A 12,887-nucleotide genomic window follows, 5' to 3' on the forward strand; every position below is an offset into this window, starting at 1 on the left:
TCGGTAGGCGATAATTTGAATTTTACACCTGCTGTTATTTGAATTACACATTGGTTAATGCTCTTGTAAGGATGGTATGACCCTGTCTAAATTCGTTTCCACCGGCACCATCACACCAACCCTGCACGGTGGGTGTGATTGGGTGAAATTTAGAATTTCAATGACAGCTGTCAGATGAATCCAGTGTGTGATAATGCGGTACACTGGTTCACGAAACCAAAATGCGTGCGTGTGTGTAGAAAGCCGAAAGCCTAATGTCAACGTCGAGCGTCGTGTGGTATGCTGATAATGGCACATTGAGACAGCGCCTGAGGTAGCCGAAGCATGTGATGGGATAAAATATTCACCACTGAATAATAACGATAATAAGAGATTAGGTAAATTTGCTGGTGCGCTTCACATTCGCCCGAACTAAGCCCGGTGCTTTTCGCACTGAAGGGCTTCAGCATACGTGTTGGCCCCGCTTTGCTATTGTTGCCATCGTAACATTACCACACACAAACGTCTCCAGAGTTGTCAAGTCATGTGCGAAGAAAATTGGTGTAGTGTACGGAAGTATTCGGGGTCGCTTCTTCTGCACCAGGACCACTGTCCGTCCCATTGTTTGCGGCAGCTTTTGATAGGCTCGCAACAAATTGTTTACCATCTTTCCAGCAAAGCTACCCATCCGGAAAGCCTGCACTATTGGTATGACATTGTTGTGTACGACCCGACCACAACTGCCTTAACTAAGACATCGTCTCCTGCTGCCGAGAACGGGAAAATCGAACTGCACGGGTCGAATGCCACAAATGGCACCGGCCATGACCTTTCCAAGCGTGTGCAGCATCTTCGGGTCACCGCAAGGCACCCAGTATCCGGCGATGGGAGATGTTTTACTGTCGATCGAAGAAGACAACATCCCGCTGCTGACGCATTGCAAGTGAACAAACCGTTCGGAATCGAGAACTTCTCGTCACGTTGACTGGGTTCGGATGGGAGGGATTCGGAAGGGATCCCTTCCGTGCGGGGAAGATTCTGGTGTGCTATTGTGTACCGTAACCAACACATTGGACACAAAATATTGTAAGGGAAGAAGGGCACATTATCATAAACATAATAACCAATCCTCCGCAAACGATCGCTCCCCCTGTACACAACACTTCCACTTGCAACTATCGCACATTGGGAAAACGTGTCCAAAGTTCAACCGGACAGCAATGCGCGGTGCGAATAAATTACCGATTTGACCCCCCCCCCCCAAAAAAAAAAAAAAAACATTCGGCAGAGGGAACGGTTTTCAGTTTTGCAGGGATGCTTTACCGACCGGAAATGAGTGTCGGGCGTAGGGAACGACGACGGCGTGCTCATTTCCCACGGCACGTACGCGACTACAGATGGGCACGGACCGGCAGAAGCGAAATGAAAAGGCCCGCCACGAATTTCATGAGTAAAATTTTAATTAGTCCTGACCCGGCATTTCATTTCGTTTCGATTTCAGCTTCAACCACAGCTCCGTAAATCCTCAGAAAAAAAAAACCCCTCACGAGGTGGAGCCCCGGAAGTGGATAGATCCCCTCTCTAGAGAAAATAAAAATAAAAAGCAACTCACACCCTATGCTTGTTGTACTCTTGCCGACCCGTGAGTGACGTGAGAGCTTTAAATAAGTTTCAGCACGAACCACAACTCCCAACACTCTGGCGGTGCGATAAGGAGTGAGTAAAAGTCAAACCAATTTTTTATACCTTTATTGTGTAGAGTAGAGTTAATGAGGCTTACGCGCGTAGTTTGTACACAACGCAGCATCAAGTGCGATAATTTTTATCATACGATTTTTGTGTCAGATTAAATCACTTAAACTTTCACTTTATGGAAAAGAGAAAATTCATTAAATGCTTCCATTTGAAGCAGATACGAACAAATCTTAAGCCCACGGAGCTGGGATGTAGTGTAATGAAGCAAGTAGCTTAAAGCTTCCCTGTCTTAAAACTGAAATGCGAGTTGACAATTTTTACATTGAAATGTTGAGTGTACGGAAGTAGCTGTCGTTTGTTTTGTTGATGATCGTTATTTAGACTACAGAGTATTAATAATGTTTCATTTTGAAATGATTCCTTGCAGTACTTTCCCTCGTTGAGTTTGTTCCTCTTTTTATTGTCAGGCCTGTGCAGCCACTCCTGCTGACGCTGATGTTTGTTTTGCTCATTTGTCACACATAAAACCATCTTCTGGTCATCAATTGCTTGCTACTTCCGAAAACACGCAGCAACGAGCGCCAGGAGTTGTCAAAAAAGAAGAGCCTTATGGTCGAACGACGTGGACAAATGGGCCATGAAATAAAACATCCACCAAACACAGTACCTCCAAACCGATGGTATACTACATCGAGCAATGAAAAACGAGCGTGCTGGTTGGAAAGATATCACCAAATTAGCTCGAGTGTATGTTCGGTTTAGCTATTTCTACAACGATGTTGATCTATTGCAACGATCATTGGAGCTCATTTTTATCCATTCTTAACCTTCCAGCAGAAGAAACAGCTTCCCGTTGGAAAACTTTTCAATAGACCCAATACACGCCCCACACCTGGTGAAATGAAGAAATTTGCCCGAAAACGACTCTTCTGACGTGGCGTACATTCTTTTGCAGGCGAATCCTTTCGCTATGGGATGGAACTGTCCGGCGGAAGCGAGGTATTTCTCCATCTCGAAAACGAACAACCACCCATTCATCATGCGAGAAAAGTTATGCTTTTTATTTCGCTTCTATATATCTTTACTTTTTGCCCCGTGCTTCCCTTGGTCCCTCGCAAGCAGCACTACGTCCGCACTTTTTCCATTCCCGAATCTGACTTTCGGAAGCTGGCAAAAATAAATCGGTTCGAAGGGTGCAATGCAATGGTGGTGGCGATGAAGTTTTTCGGAAGCAAGCAATTGCGCCGTTTTTCCGTTTTTCGTCTCATGTTATTTTCCGCGTGGAAATGAGGAAAAATAGGCGAAACGAACAAAAAAAATCTCATAATAAAGAATCGAGATGGAATTCTGTCATTTCCGTTAGGTTTTCGTTTGGAGAGGTTCCGTTTTTTTTGTGTTTGCTCTCCTCTACTGTACAGGACTTTTCGGTGATTGATATTTAAGCTAGAGCTCCAAAAATTCAGTACCGAGTAAAGCACTAAAACTCCGGCTAGAAATGATGAGCGGTGAGGCGGTTCGTAACGGAAGAATGCTGCCATAAAGAATAGTTTGCCCGGCCAAACTTGTGTTTCATTCACCGACTCTGACTGTGGCTGTGAGACAAAGGGCTTACAGTCGGACGAGTCACGGCTCGGGCTTATAATGCCGACCGTCGTGTGTTCCTCGGTGCAGATTTTCGCTGCAGATAGTTAAATTTTCGTCTGATTTCCGTTTTCATTTTCTTCCCCTTTTGATTTTTTACTACGGTGAAAATAAAATAAAATGAACAACAAACAGACACACGATGGGTAGTCGTGCAGTCACCGAGACCGGACCGTTTATGGCTGATCGATAAAATATTCATAACCCGTAGGACGGTTGATGCTTAAAAAGCAGTTTCCATTTTCGGTTTTCCTTTCTGTCCACTGGCTTTGAAATGCTTTTGCGCATTTAATTTTTGCACTCTTCAAAGCAAAGCAACTTGAGATGGTGGGTCCGCTTGCGAAATAAGGCGGAAACAACAACGCCTCTCGGGATGCCAGCAGTCGCAGTGTGACCATTTTCCCAGAGTTTTATTTTTCGAATCGGACCCAACCGTACCTCTGGAGTAATTATTTTTATCAACTTTACCAGCTCCGATCACGTCACAGCGTGCGTGCGGTCTTTTAGCTGTGTCCGGGTTCACTGTTTTCACCGTCGTTGTCCGATTGCAGCAGATCTTTTTGCGTGAACTCGACCATTTCTGAGGAACGTGTTAAAAGACGAATGGATTCAATTACACTTTCGCATACACACACACAGCCACTAGCTAGCAACCCACGAACGGATCCTTTTTCCAATTTCGATTTCAATTTGCCAGCCCGAGTACTTTTGAAGGTTGAGGTTGGTGTCACGTAAAGCGCACCCAGCTTCTGCAACTTTTTGACAATTAGCCGCCTGGCAAAAGGAGTGAGAAAATGTGAATAAAAAAAAAGTAACAGCATCCGCATCAAATAACGACGAAAAAGTTAATTTAAAAGCGCTCCAAGCGATACTGCTGTATTGGCAGTGGAGTATGCGATGGTTAAGGACATGCTGTTATGATGCGGCATTGCGTTACTACTTCGGGCGGTGCACCACATCCAATGCCGCACTGGGGCTTTTGTTGTTGTAAGATGATTTTAATCAAAATTTAAAACAGATTCGGTTGCGCTTTTGCCGAGTTTTCCTCTCTTGCAGTTGGATGTAAGGCATACTGTTCGAGGAACAATAATCTTGCAATATTATTGATGTTTTGCCTGCAAGACGATGGCATGTCTAATCAAATTATAGCACGCTACACTAAATACCAGATCCAGTTATCAGCATTACAGTTCGACAAAATATTACAAATGAAGTTGATTATGCGCAGCTTAATGAACGCATTCAATCAAACACTAAGTAGATGTAAATATATTTATCAATTTCCAATTAGTTCTGTCAACATCATATCCCCTTCGGCCATACTCCCGTACTGTGACAAACTATAATGTAATGAAAATTTATTCTCTCATTTGTCATCCCCATCAATGGGCTGGTGTGTAAATCATCCATGAGAGTCCCACAAACACACACACAGTGCAAATCTCCCGAACTTCACCAAGCCCATGCCGAACGGGAAAAAAGGGCTGGCCTATTTTTTGATTAATAAATTCATTTCCTGCTTTCAATGTCGGAGCCACACGAAGAAAGGCTAGCAAAATTGTTTGCCATTTTGAAGATGATCTGTCTGGAAGCGTGCTCGGTAGGATGAAAGCCAAATCAGCGAGCGAAACTGATCCGACAGCACACAACAAAAGGCCCACCGAACGAAATGTCGCGGACGACGTGCCCTTAAGTCGCTGTCAGCCTTTCCCAACGGGGGATCCCTATCTGGAGCTGGAATGATTCATGACACAAAAGGCCACGGTAGAAGTCTTCGTTTTTCCACACCATCAACTCCTTCGTTGGTGCGTATTGTTTTGTCTATTGTTTAGCAAGCAAAGCGTGTGCGTGCGTATATTTTAGCTCAAGTCTATCCGTTTTGCCTTAGCACCGAGCTAACTAAACACACAACCCCCGTAAGGATTTAGTGAGTCGACAGACGGTTTTCGGCTGCCATTGCCTATTTCGGATTGTTTCGGATTCGACAGTACAGGAAATGTTGCCACTCAAACGTACCCGCCTGTAAGCTGCGTGTGAGCCGGATTGTACAAAGCGAAGGTCGAAATTTATGATAGGATTACATCCCGGCAAGATAATGTCTGTAAGCACCTGGATAATTTTTATAAATCGCCATCGATCCATTGCGGCGGGGTTTGGGAAAGGTTTCGCCGTGTGCGTGTAGGTGTGCTTTTGGGGAAAGGTTTCGGGCGAGCTCTGCCATGGAGGCATGTGTTTGTGTGTGTGTGTGTAGGTTTTCTTTGGGTAGGCTTTTTGGCTTTGGCGTCAGTGTCTGCTGGCCAGTGCTCACCCCAAAAAGCGGCTTGATTGCGGTCGAACATGAATCACGTTAATGGCGGTTTTGGGATGTTTTAACTGCTTAAACTAGTGTCGGCGAAACTCCGTGCAAAAACGAGCAAAAGGATGCTGTAAGCTCGCAATGCTCTGGCTTAAAACACAAGAGCGCTCCCGAGCAGCTATCACTCACTCAAGGGTTGGCGAGAAACCTCTGAAGTTGGTAGAGGAAAAGGAAGGAGTAAAGTGGAGTACGAGTCGAAAACAAAGCTTACGCATTGCCGACGAATTCCTAAGGTTTTACTTAGAAGATAAACTAGAAGATTAAGGATTAGGGAGAGCGATCTTGTTTTGCTTTTGTTACTCCATCCCAACAGCAGCAGCAAAAAAGGTGCTGGAAAAATAGAAAAACTTTTCCCATCGATACACCGGACAAGAATGGGAACTGAGCGCTGGCGCTCGTTTTCACTTCCAAGCACGTTTTGGTCCAGTGTTTTATGGCATCCTTACAGCAGTAGCTGCTCACCAACATCACCACGACAAAGCTTCGTGACAGCGATTAGCAAAGTTTACGAGTCGAGTAGCCCAACCGTGGCCCAAAGTTATCACAATCCCCGGCGCAGTCCGGCAGTTAGTCATATTTCGACACCGTACGACGACAAACGATTTGTTGGCCGAGCGCCACCGAAATTAGTTGACTGCCTGCACACTTCACCTGCCTACCAGTCCACCGTACTGCGCAGGTGATGACCGCTTCACATGACTTGACGCAGCTAATGGGATGGGTCATGCTGGTAAACATCTATCTTAGTTTTCCCGTGGGGAGATGAAAACATTTGTCATATATTTCGCGGACGCTTCTTCGTGTGGGAGTTTGCTTGGCCATACCCATGCCCAGTCGCATGTCATATTTACCGAACTCGTAACGAATGGCTAACTTTCAACGCAAATACACACCCGCCACCGTGGCGTGGCCAACGTAAAATGGATTTCCAGCGCATTTTCAGAAGCGCCGGCTCACTATCGCATTTCATACATTCATACACAAATCCGCACACACACACACGCGTAAGGAAAAAGTTTTCCCATGGTACGTGAAAGCGAGTGATTTGAACCGTATCGTTGGCAAGTGCTTCATTGCATGTTAATGAAATGTACGCCCTACGCACCGGTGCGCAATGATGAGGTATTTAGCATGCGCTTGTGTTTACCCTCCAGCGGACCAGTGGGCGACCTGTTGGTTTGAGGGGTATTGGAGCGGGCGAATGGCTTTCCGTGTTGCTTGTACGGTGAGAAGTAACGTGATATAGAACATTCTCCGGCCGTTACTTCCTCTTGCGGTGACAATCCGTAACTCGAACGTGCCATGTGCTCAAAAACGACATTCATCTTCAAAGTATGTGTGTGTGTGTGTAAGAGTGTCTTCTTGGGAGACGGTTAAATTGTCAAGTCAAGGTAAGCAAAGGTGTACATTTTACATGGGCGGCTGACTACAAGCAGACATGGCCATGGGATTGAGCACACGCACTTAAATAATATCAAGCACCCAGCTCAAACACCCAAGAAATGTGCACACGCATAAGGCAGCCAGAGAAACAGGCTAGAACAGCCATGTAATGTGCCACTCCGATGGAATATTCTGGCAGAAGAAGAACGCCGGATGCAATTTTAACTTCACACAATTTTCAAAACATCGGTGCCGTTGTTTTTGCCCGGTCGAGAAGCTGACATACGAGTCAGTTATGGTACAAAATTCATTTCATCGCGCAAACAAGCACAGTCGGCGGGTCTCATTTTCTCGCGTTGTGAACACATTTGTCACGAGTACGTGCTCCACACAGTCATGCATATAAATGACAGAACGTTCTCGTCACGGTGAAACACCATGACCCGCACTCGGTGTGTGTGTGCCCGTTTCTTTCGTTGCAAGGCCAGAAAAAAGGCTACTTCCAATGCCGACTAGGACAACAGTATGTTAGTGAAGAAAGATTCTAGACTTCCCGAATCCCGGGCACTCGGAACAAACGCAAACTGACGATTGTTATAAATTTGAAGCTTATTTTTCTTTTCCCCAAAAAACCCCAACTCAAAAGCGCCCGATCATAAGCTCACACGGTCGCACAGAAATATGCCGCATCTCGACAGATCGGCACGGCCGAAAGTCATGCCGGTTTGGCAAAGCGTTCGTGCGAAAGATTGGCATTTTTGTCGGTGTTTGCCCAGGCGCGGATGGGTTGCCTAACCTCAATCCCCCTTTCTTTGGCGAACGGACCGACACCGAGCTCTTCTAATCAGCGTCGGTGGCTGCTTCCTAATGCGATAAATGTAGAACCTAGCGGAAATGTTTCGGCACCGCCAGCTGCCGTACTCTACGATCGATATTTGTTCACCGGCGTTTCTGGAGGTGCTTTTGTGTAGGGACTTCAATTTTGACAGACTCAAGCGTGGGTGTCCGATGAAATTGGGAATTGGGTGCAGAATTGGGTGTTCTTTAATGTGGAATACAGCGAATAAATGAGGCGCACATTGAATATTCACCGGAGACGAAGGCTTAATGGGTTTTGCAAACAGGGAGTTTTTGTATTCCACGGTCTATGGAACGTTCCGATCGACCATGGTGGTTCAATGGTTTGTGTTCGTGTGAAAGTACATTAAAATTCATGGGCTAAATGGCAACCGGCAGTGTTGTTTCGAGTAATTGAACAAATTTCATTGAAAAATGTCTTGTAGTTTGTACGGTACAGCTTAATGGGAAGACAATATTTGATCACTTGATCGTCTGATTAAAGAAACACATTTGAGATTAATCCAGCCTGTCATCGTATGTAAATGCTTAAACCTAAGTAAATCTTTCTAAATGGAGGTAAATTATTCGTTGTTTCACAAATCAGCCACAACGAAATTATACATGAGTGAATAGATGGCTTAGCTGGTTCTATTGCGGATTTAATCAACAAATAAGTAAAAAAAAATCTTGTTCATGTTTAAAAGTAAATTTCTTCGATAGTAAAAAACAATACGAAAAGACAATTTTAACTAAGCATAACGTAAAAATTAGTTATTTCAACATGCATCCTTTACATATATAAGAGGCCCCCCACCGGCCAGGTGAAGGTGACAGCGGCGCCGGTCTTCATAGGGCGGACTGACTATCCGACTACGTGGTATCGGCAGGTCTAGTGAACAATTTGATGGCCAGCGTGACCTAGAAGGTCGTTAAGCCAAAAAAAAGCATATGCTTAATTTGGTTTCCTTAATAATGAAAAATGTAAATGATTTTAAACATCTTAATTAATGTAAGGAAAACAATACCTTTTGTGTGATAATCAGTTAGTTGCTTGCTACAGAAAGCTTGGTTTAAAATTTTATCAAATACAGTTTTAATGTAAATCAAACAGAGTTACGTTAAATATTTAAACACCGATGTGTATTCAGTACTCCTATCTTACTGCAAAGTACTGGGCGCCTCCATTTACTTAGGAATTCTTGGAAGCGTATCAATAATTTTATAGGCTGTACATTTCAAAAAATCGTAAAATAATTTTGAAAATTATTCATATGACATTCGTTTACTGCTATTTTTTCCGTTTCCACAACGACATGGGTTTGGGTTTTGCAATACTTAACCTTGAAATCTGAACCTTGAACCTTGATTGGAGGCACATTATACCTCATAAGAAGAAATTACCAAGAAGTTACGTAGTTATCATTAGAATTTTATACGTTATCATTCTAGAAAGAAACAATTGCTTATGGTGATAAAACATATTCCAGAACATAATTTAACTTACAGCGATAAATTTTGACTGTTTACGTCAATTTCGATAGGGGGTTGTTTCGCACATTCTGTGCATTTGAAGAACATGCGCTCAATAAAATATGAATACTTTCGGCTCGTAGCTAGATTTGTTGGGTTTTTTTCCATCTTGAAACTGAACGCCTCATTTTATCTGCCAAGAGCAATTCTACGGCACACTGTCTCTTTTCTCATATCATTCAACGGGCACAGCACGACACGGTTCAGGGTATAATAAAAAAAACTTTTCAAACATGGCACGTCATCACCATGAGCAACAGGACCAGCAGGCAGTCGCCTCGAAGTAAATCAGCGACCATCGACAGTGTCGTCAAACGGTGCACGGGCGACCCGGTTCGGTGTCCTATGAGAAATGTGAAGAATTCAATTTACAATCATTTCTTCTCGATCGCAATGAAGACTTTGGCTGGGGCGCACGTGCGCCCGGTACCATCACTAACCTGATCCATCTTCATCGTTTCGCAATACTGTACACGTGGTCGCTTTCCTGCCACCATTCCGCTGATCCTAAGGAAGTGGAAGGCAGAAAAGTGCTGTCACTGTTCATTGAGCTTTACCGGTGGCTAGACCACGGGAGACCCCGGAGTCGGTACACTTTCGTTATTATGCATGAACAGGGAATTTGTGGACGCGGTGGAATTCTCCAGCTGAAGATTGGAACTTCGAGTGAATGTGACCGTTCAGCGTTCGTTTGAGACGCTAAGTGGTTTTGGAAACTCTTGTTGGGATTGAATAGTTGTGAGTGTAAGACAGCTTGAATGGAGGATGGTCGCCATGGAGGGCACACGAGACATGTTCTGCTCCATGTTTTTTTTCGATTGCATGAGCGTATTCTCCTTGTTCCGTGTAACCTCGATCGGCTTGGCATGGCATGAAACATTTACCGGAAAATCTCATTTCAACATTAGCACATCGTAAGCCGAAGCATCAATTGTTATTTAAAATGAATGCAGACCTGAGTTATTTTATGCATCCGTTATGGGATGCTCCCGAGCACATATCCTTCTGCGCGTAGCCTGAGCTCTAGCATACATAATTCATATTTCTACGCATTGCGCCCGTTGTTGACCGGGTGTTATCGGGGTGAAACATAGCGCAGCCAAAACGGAACCGGAAAAGAAATCGGCTACCAATGTTGGTGAACTTATCGCTATCTCAACCCCCCAAGGACCAGCCGCTACACCGCACGGACATGCAACAATCGTATTTTTATGAAATCTTTTTCTCCCTGCGGCACTCCAGCTGTCCGGTGGTGGAGCAGTTCTATGCTGCCGTTAATGGCTTGGTGGTTTTTGCGCCACGGATCGTAATGGGTAGCTTCGAGTTATGCTGACAGTGAAAGCATCCAAAAACTGCCAGAAGCAAGCGGTACAAAACGCAAATATTTATGTTCACTTGCTAGTTCCGACCGGGACTGCTGCCCTAGCGGAGCGAATACGGTGTAAAAGTAGCCGTAGACACTCGGCACAATTGCTGGCACTAGCCTGCCAACTGGCAGTGGAATAATGCTGCAAGTATCGTACCTCAAAGCGTTGGAACAGCTTAGCGGCAAACAGCCGGCTCTTCCTACGGTGGTTCCCCGACGAGCGCAGCACAAGTGGTGATGGGATTTGAATATGGCGAGCAATCTTTCTTTCTCACAGCAAACAGCAAAACCGCACGGTGCAGCAAGTGTAGCCACTGGAGAACTGTTCACAAAACCATAACTGTTGACATGATTATGCAGAAACACCAGACATCGGGACCTTGTACCGGGGACCTTGTTGCTGATCGAACCTGGCAAACCACGGCTGGGTGTCTGTCGGTATGCTTAAAACACCAACTGCAGCAGTTGCACTTTCACATCGTGCTAGGTTTGGTACAGTTTTAGGTTACAACAAACTAACAGGAGGGAGTTGACCTGGCTGCCAAGGGAACGTAGTCGCAACGTATCCTCTGGTAGAAGAAAAAGTGAAATAAATATTTCATTAGATACAACCCACGGCATCGCCATTATCTGTGCATGCCTCATTTTTTGCCCTTTTTTGGCACCAGCCAGCATGAGGCAACTTCTCACCAACACTAACGAACACACTTAACTCGGTGGAAACCGCTACAATCTAGGCGTTACCACAAGCGGCAGCTTTACATTCGTTGGGAAGGATAAAGGCAACCTTGTGTCGAACCTCAATGTAAAAGTTGTGCAGTGCGAGAAGGGATGTTGTGCGAGCGATGCACCTACATACTGGTGTGTTCATGTGCAGCCTAGTACGAAGCATAGATGGTGGATCCATGGGTTCAGATAAGATGTTTAATCCACATTCTCCTAGCATCTGTTTCGATGATCGAAACGGTGACATAGCCTCACCCAAGCTTTAAATAGTTGAAACAGTTGACAAGCTCACACGCTACGCATGAAGTGCGTCGTGATGGCTAGATTAAAAGGTTGTTTGTGTGAAATAGGTCATAAACCTGGGAAGAGAGTTCCGAGGAACCACTATCCATTTAATAAATGTTTGCCCACTTTCCGGGAAGAATGTGGATAAGTGGTCCGGTGTTTTTGAACATGTAGATGATTGATAATTTCAAACATGTTCTTTTTTTTGCTTGTTGCGAAAATTAACTTCTTCATGCACATGTACCTTGCTGCTGCTGTTGCTAGACAAGAAGAATTTATTTGCGGTTTCCTGTCATAGTTCCTCAGCACCACGACGACCTTATTGCATGCTCGCTAGCTTCTCCCTATCGCATCCTGAGCACAATCGTGTTTGTAGCACCTAGACGAGATGCTAAACCACATCAACTTTTCACCAACAGCACTATCCTGGCTTCATCTATTCGCCAATGGGTGCATAGGTTAGGTCGAGAAGTGAGCCAACTGCTGACCCCCTTTCCTGGAGGAAGCACCAAGTCCAGTGGTTGGATTAGGAGTGTCATAAGTCATGATTTTTAGAAACCAAATTTCACATCGCTCCTGAGCACTGCATCAGCACACCTAATGACCGTATGCTGTCCGATGACCAACTTTTACCGGTCAACCGTCACCATGCGACCCTGCCTGAAACGGTTGCTCGTGCATGACACTAATTGTGTTACGTTAGTTGGTATGAAATATGTTCCTGCCATTTCCACAGCGGTCGACAGAGGGCTCTCGCAAGGGTTGAACACCAAAGTCATGATGTGCACTTCCATTGCACATCTATTCTTTTTTCTGCTTGTTTTCTTTTTGCTCTGTTTCCCGCTAAATAACGATTTAAAATCACATGAATCAAATTGTAATGTGAAAACGATTCAAATCGGTTGCAATTTTGTACGATACAGATTGCGTTTTTGCTGTTCCCATCTTGCTCGCACCGTCATGAAGAACGTCGTTGCCTTCTTGTTGCGTTGGCACAATCCATCGTCTGTTCATCGTGCTTACCTGGAACGAAAAAAAGGAAAAAAAATCATCAAATTCAAATTGCAATCGAAGAATCGGTTCGCG

At 44.7% G+C, this 12,887-nt stretch overlaps 2 protein-coding genes across 5 annotated transcripts in view; one reads left to right on the top strand and one right to left on the bottom strand.

Annotated features, from left to right (window-relative positions):
- Positions 1 to 12,887, top strand: part of LOC126563720 (neural-cadherin) — a 678,265-nt gene that overhangs the window by 242,101 nt on the left and 423,277 nt on the right. The gene's annotated exons all lie outside the window — the stretch shown is intronic.
- LOC126563785 (neural-cadherin) overlaps positions 1 to 12,887 on the bottom strand; it is a 139,875-nt gene that overhangs the window by 86,868 nt on the left and 40,120 nt on the right. The gene's annotated exons all lie outside the window — the stretch shown is intronic.

The sequence above is a fragment of the Anopheles maculipalpis genome, chromosome 3RL (assembly GCF_943734695.1).
Source record: "Anopheles maculipalpis chromosome 3RL, idAnoMacuDA_375_x, whole genome shotgun sequence".
Lineage (NCBI taxonomy): Eukaryota > Metazoa > Arthropoda > Insecta > Diptera > Culicidae > Anopheles > Anopheles maculipalpis.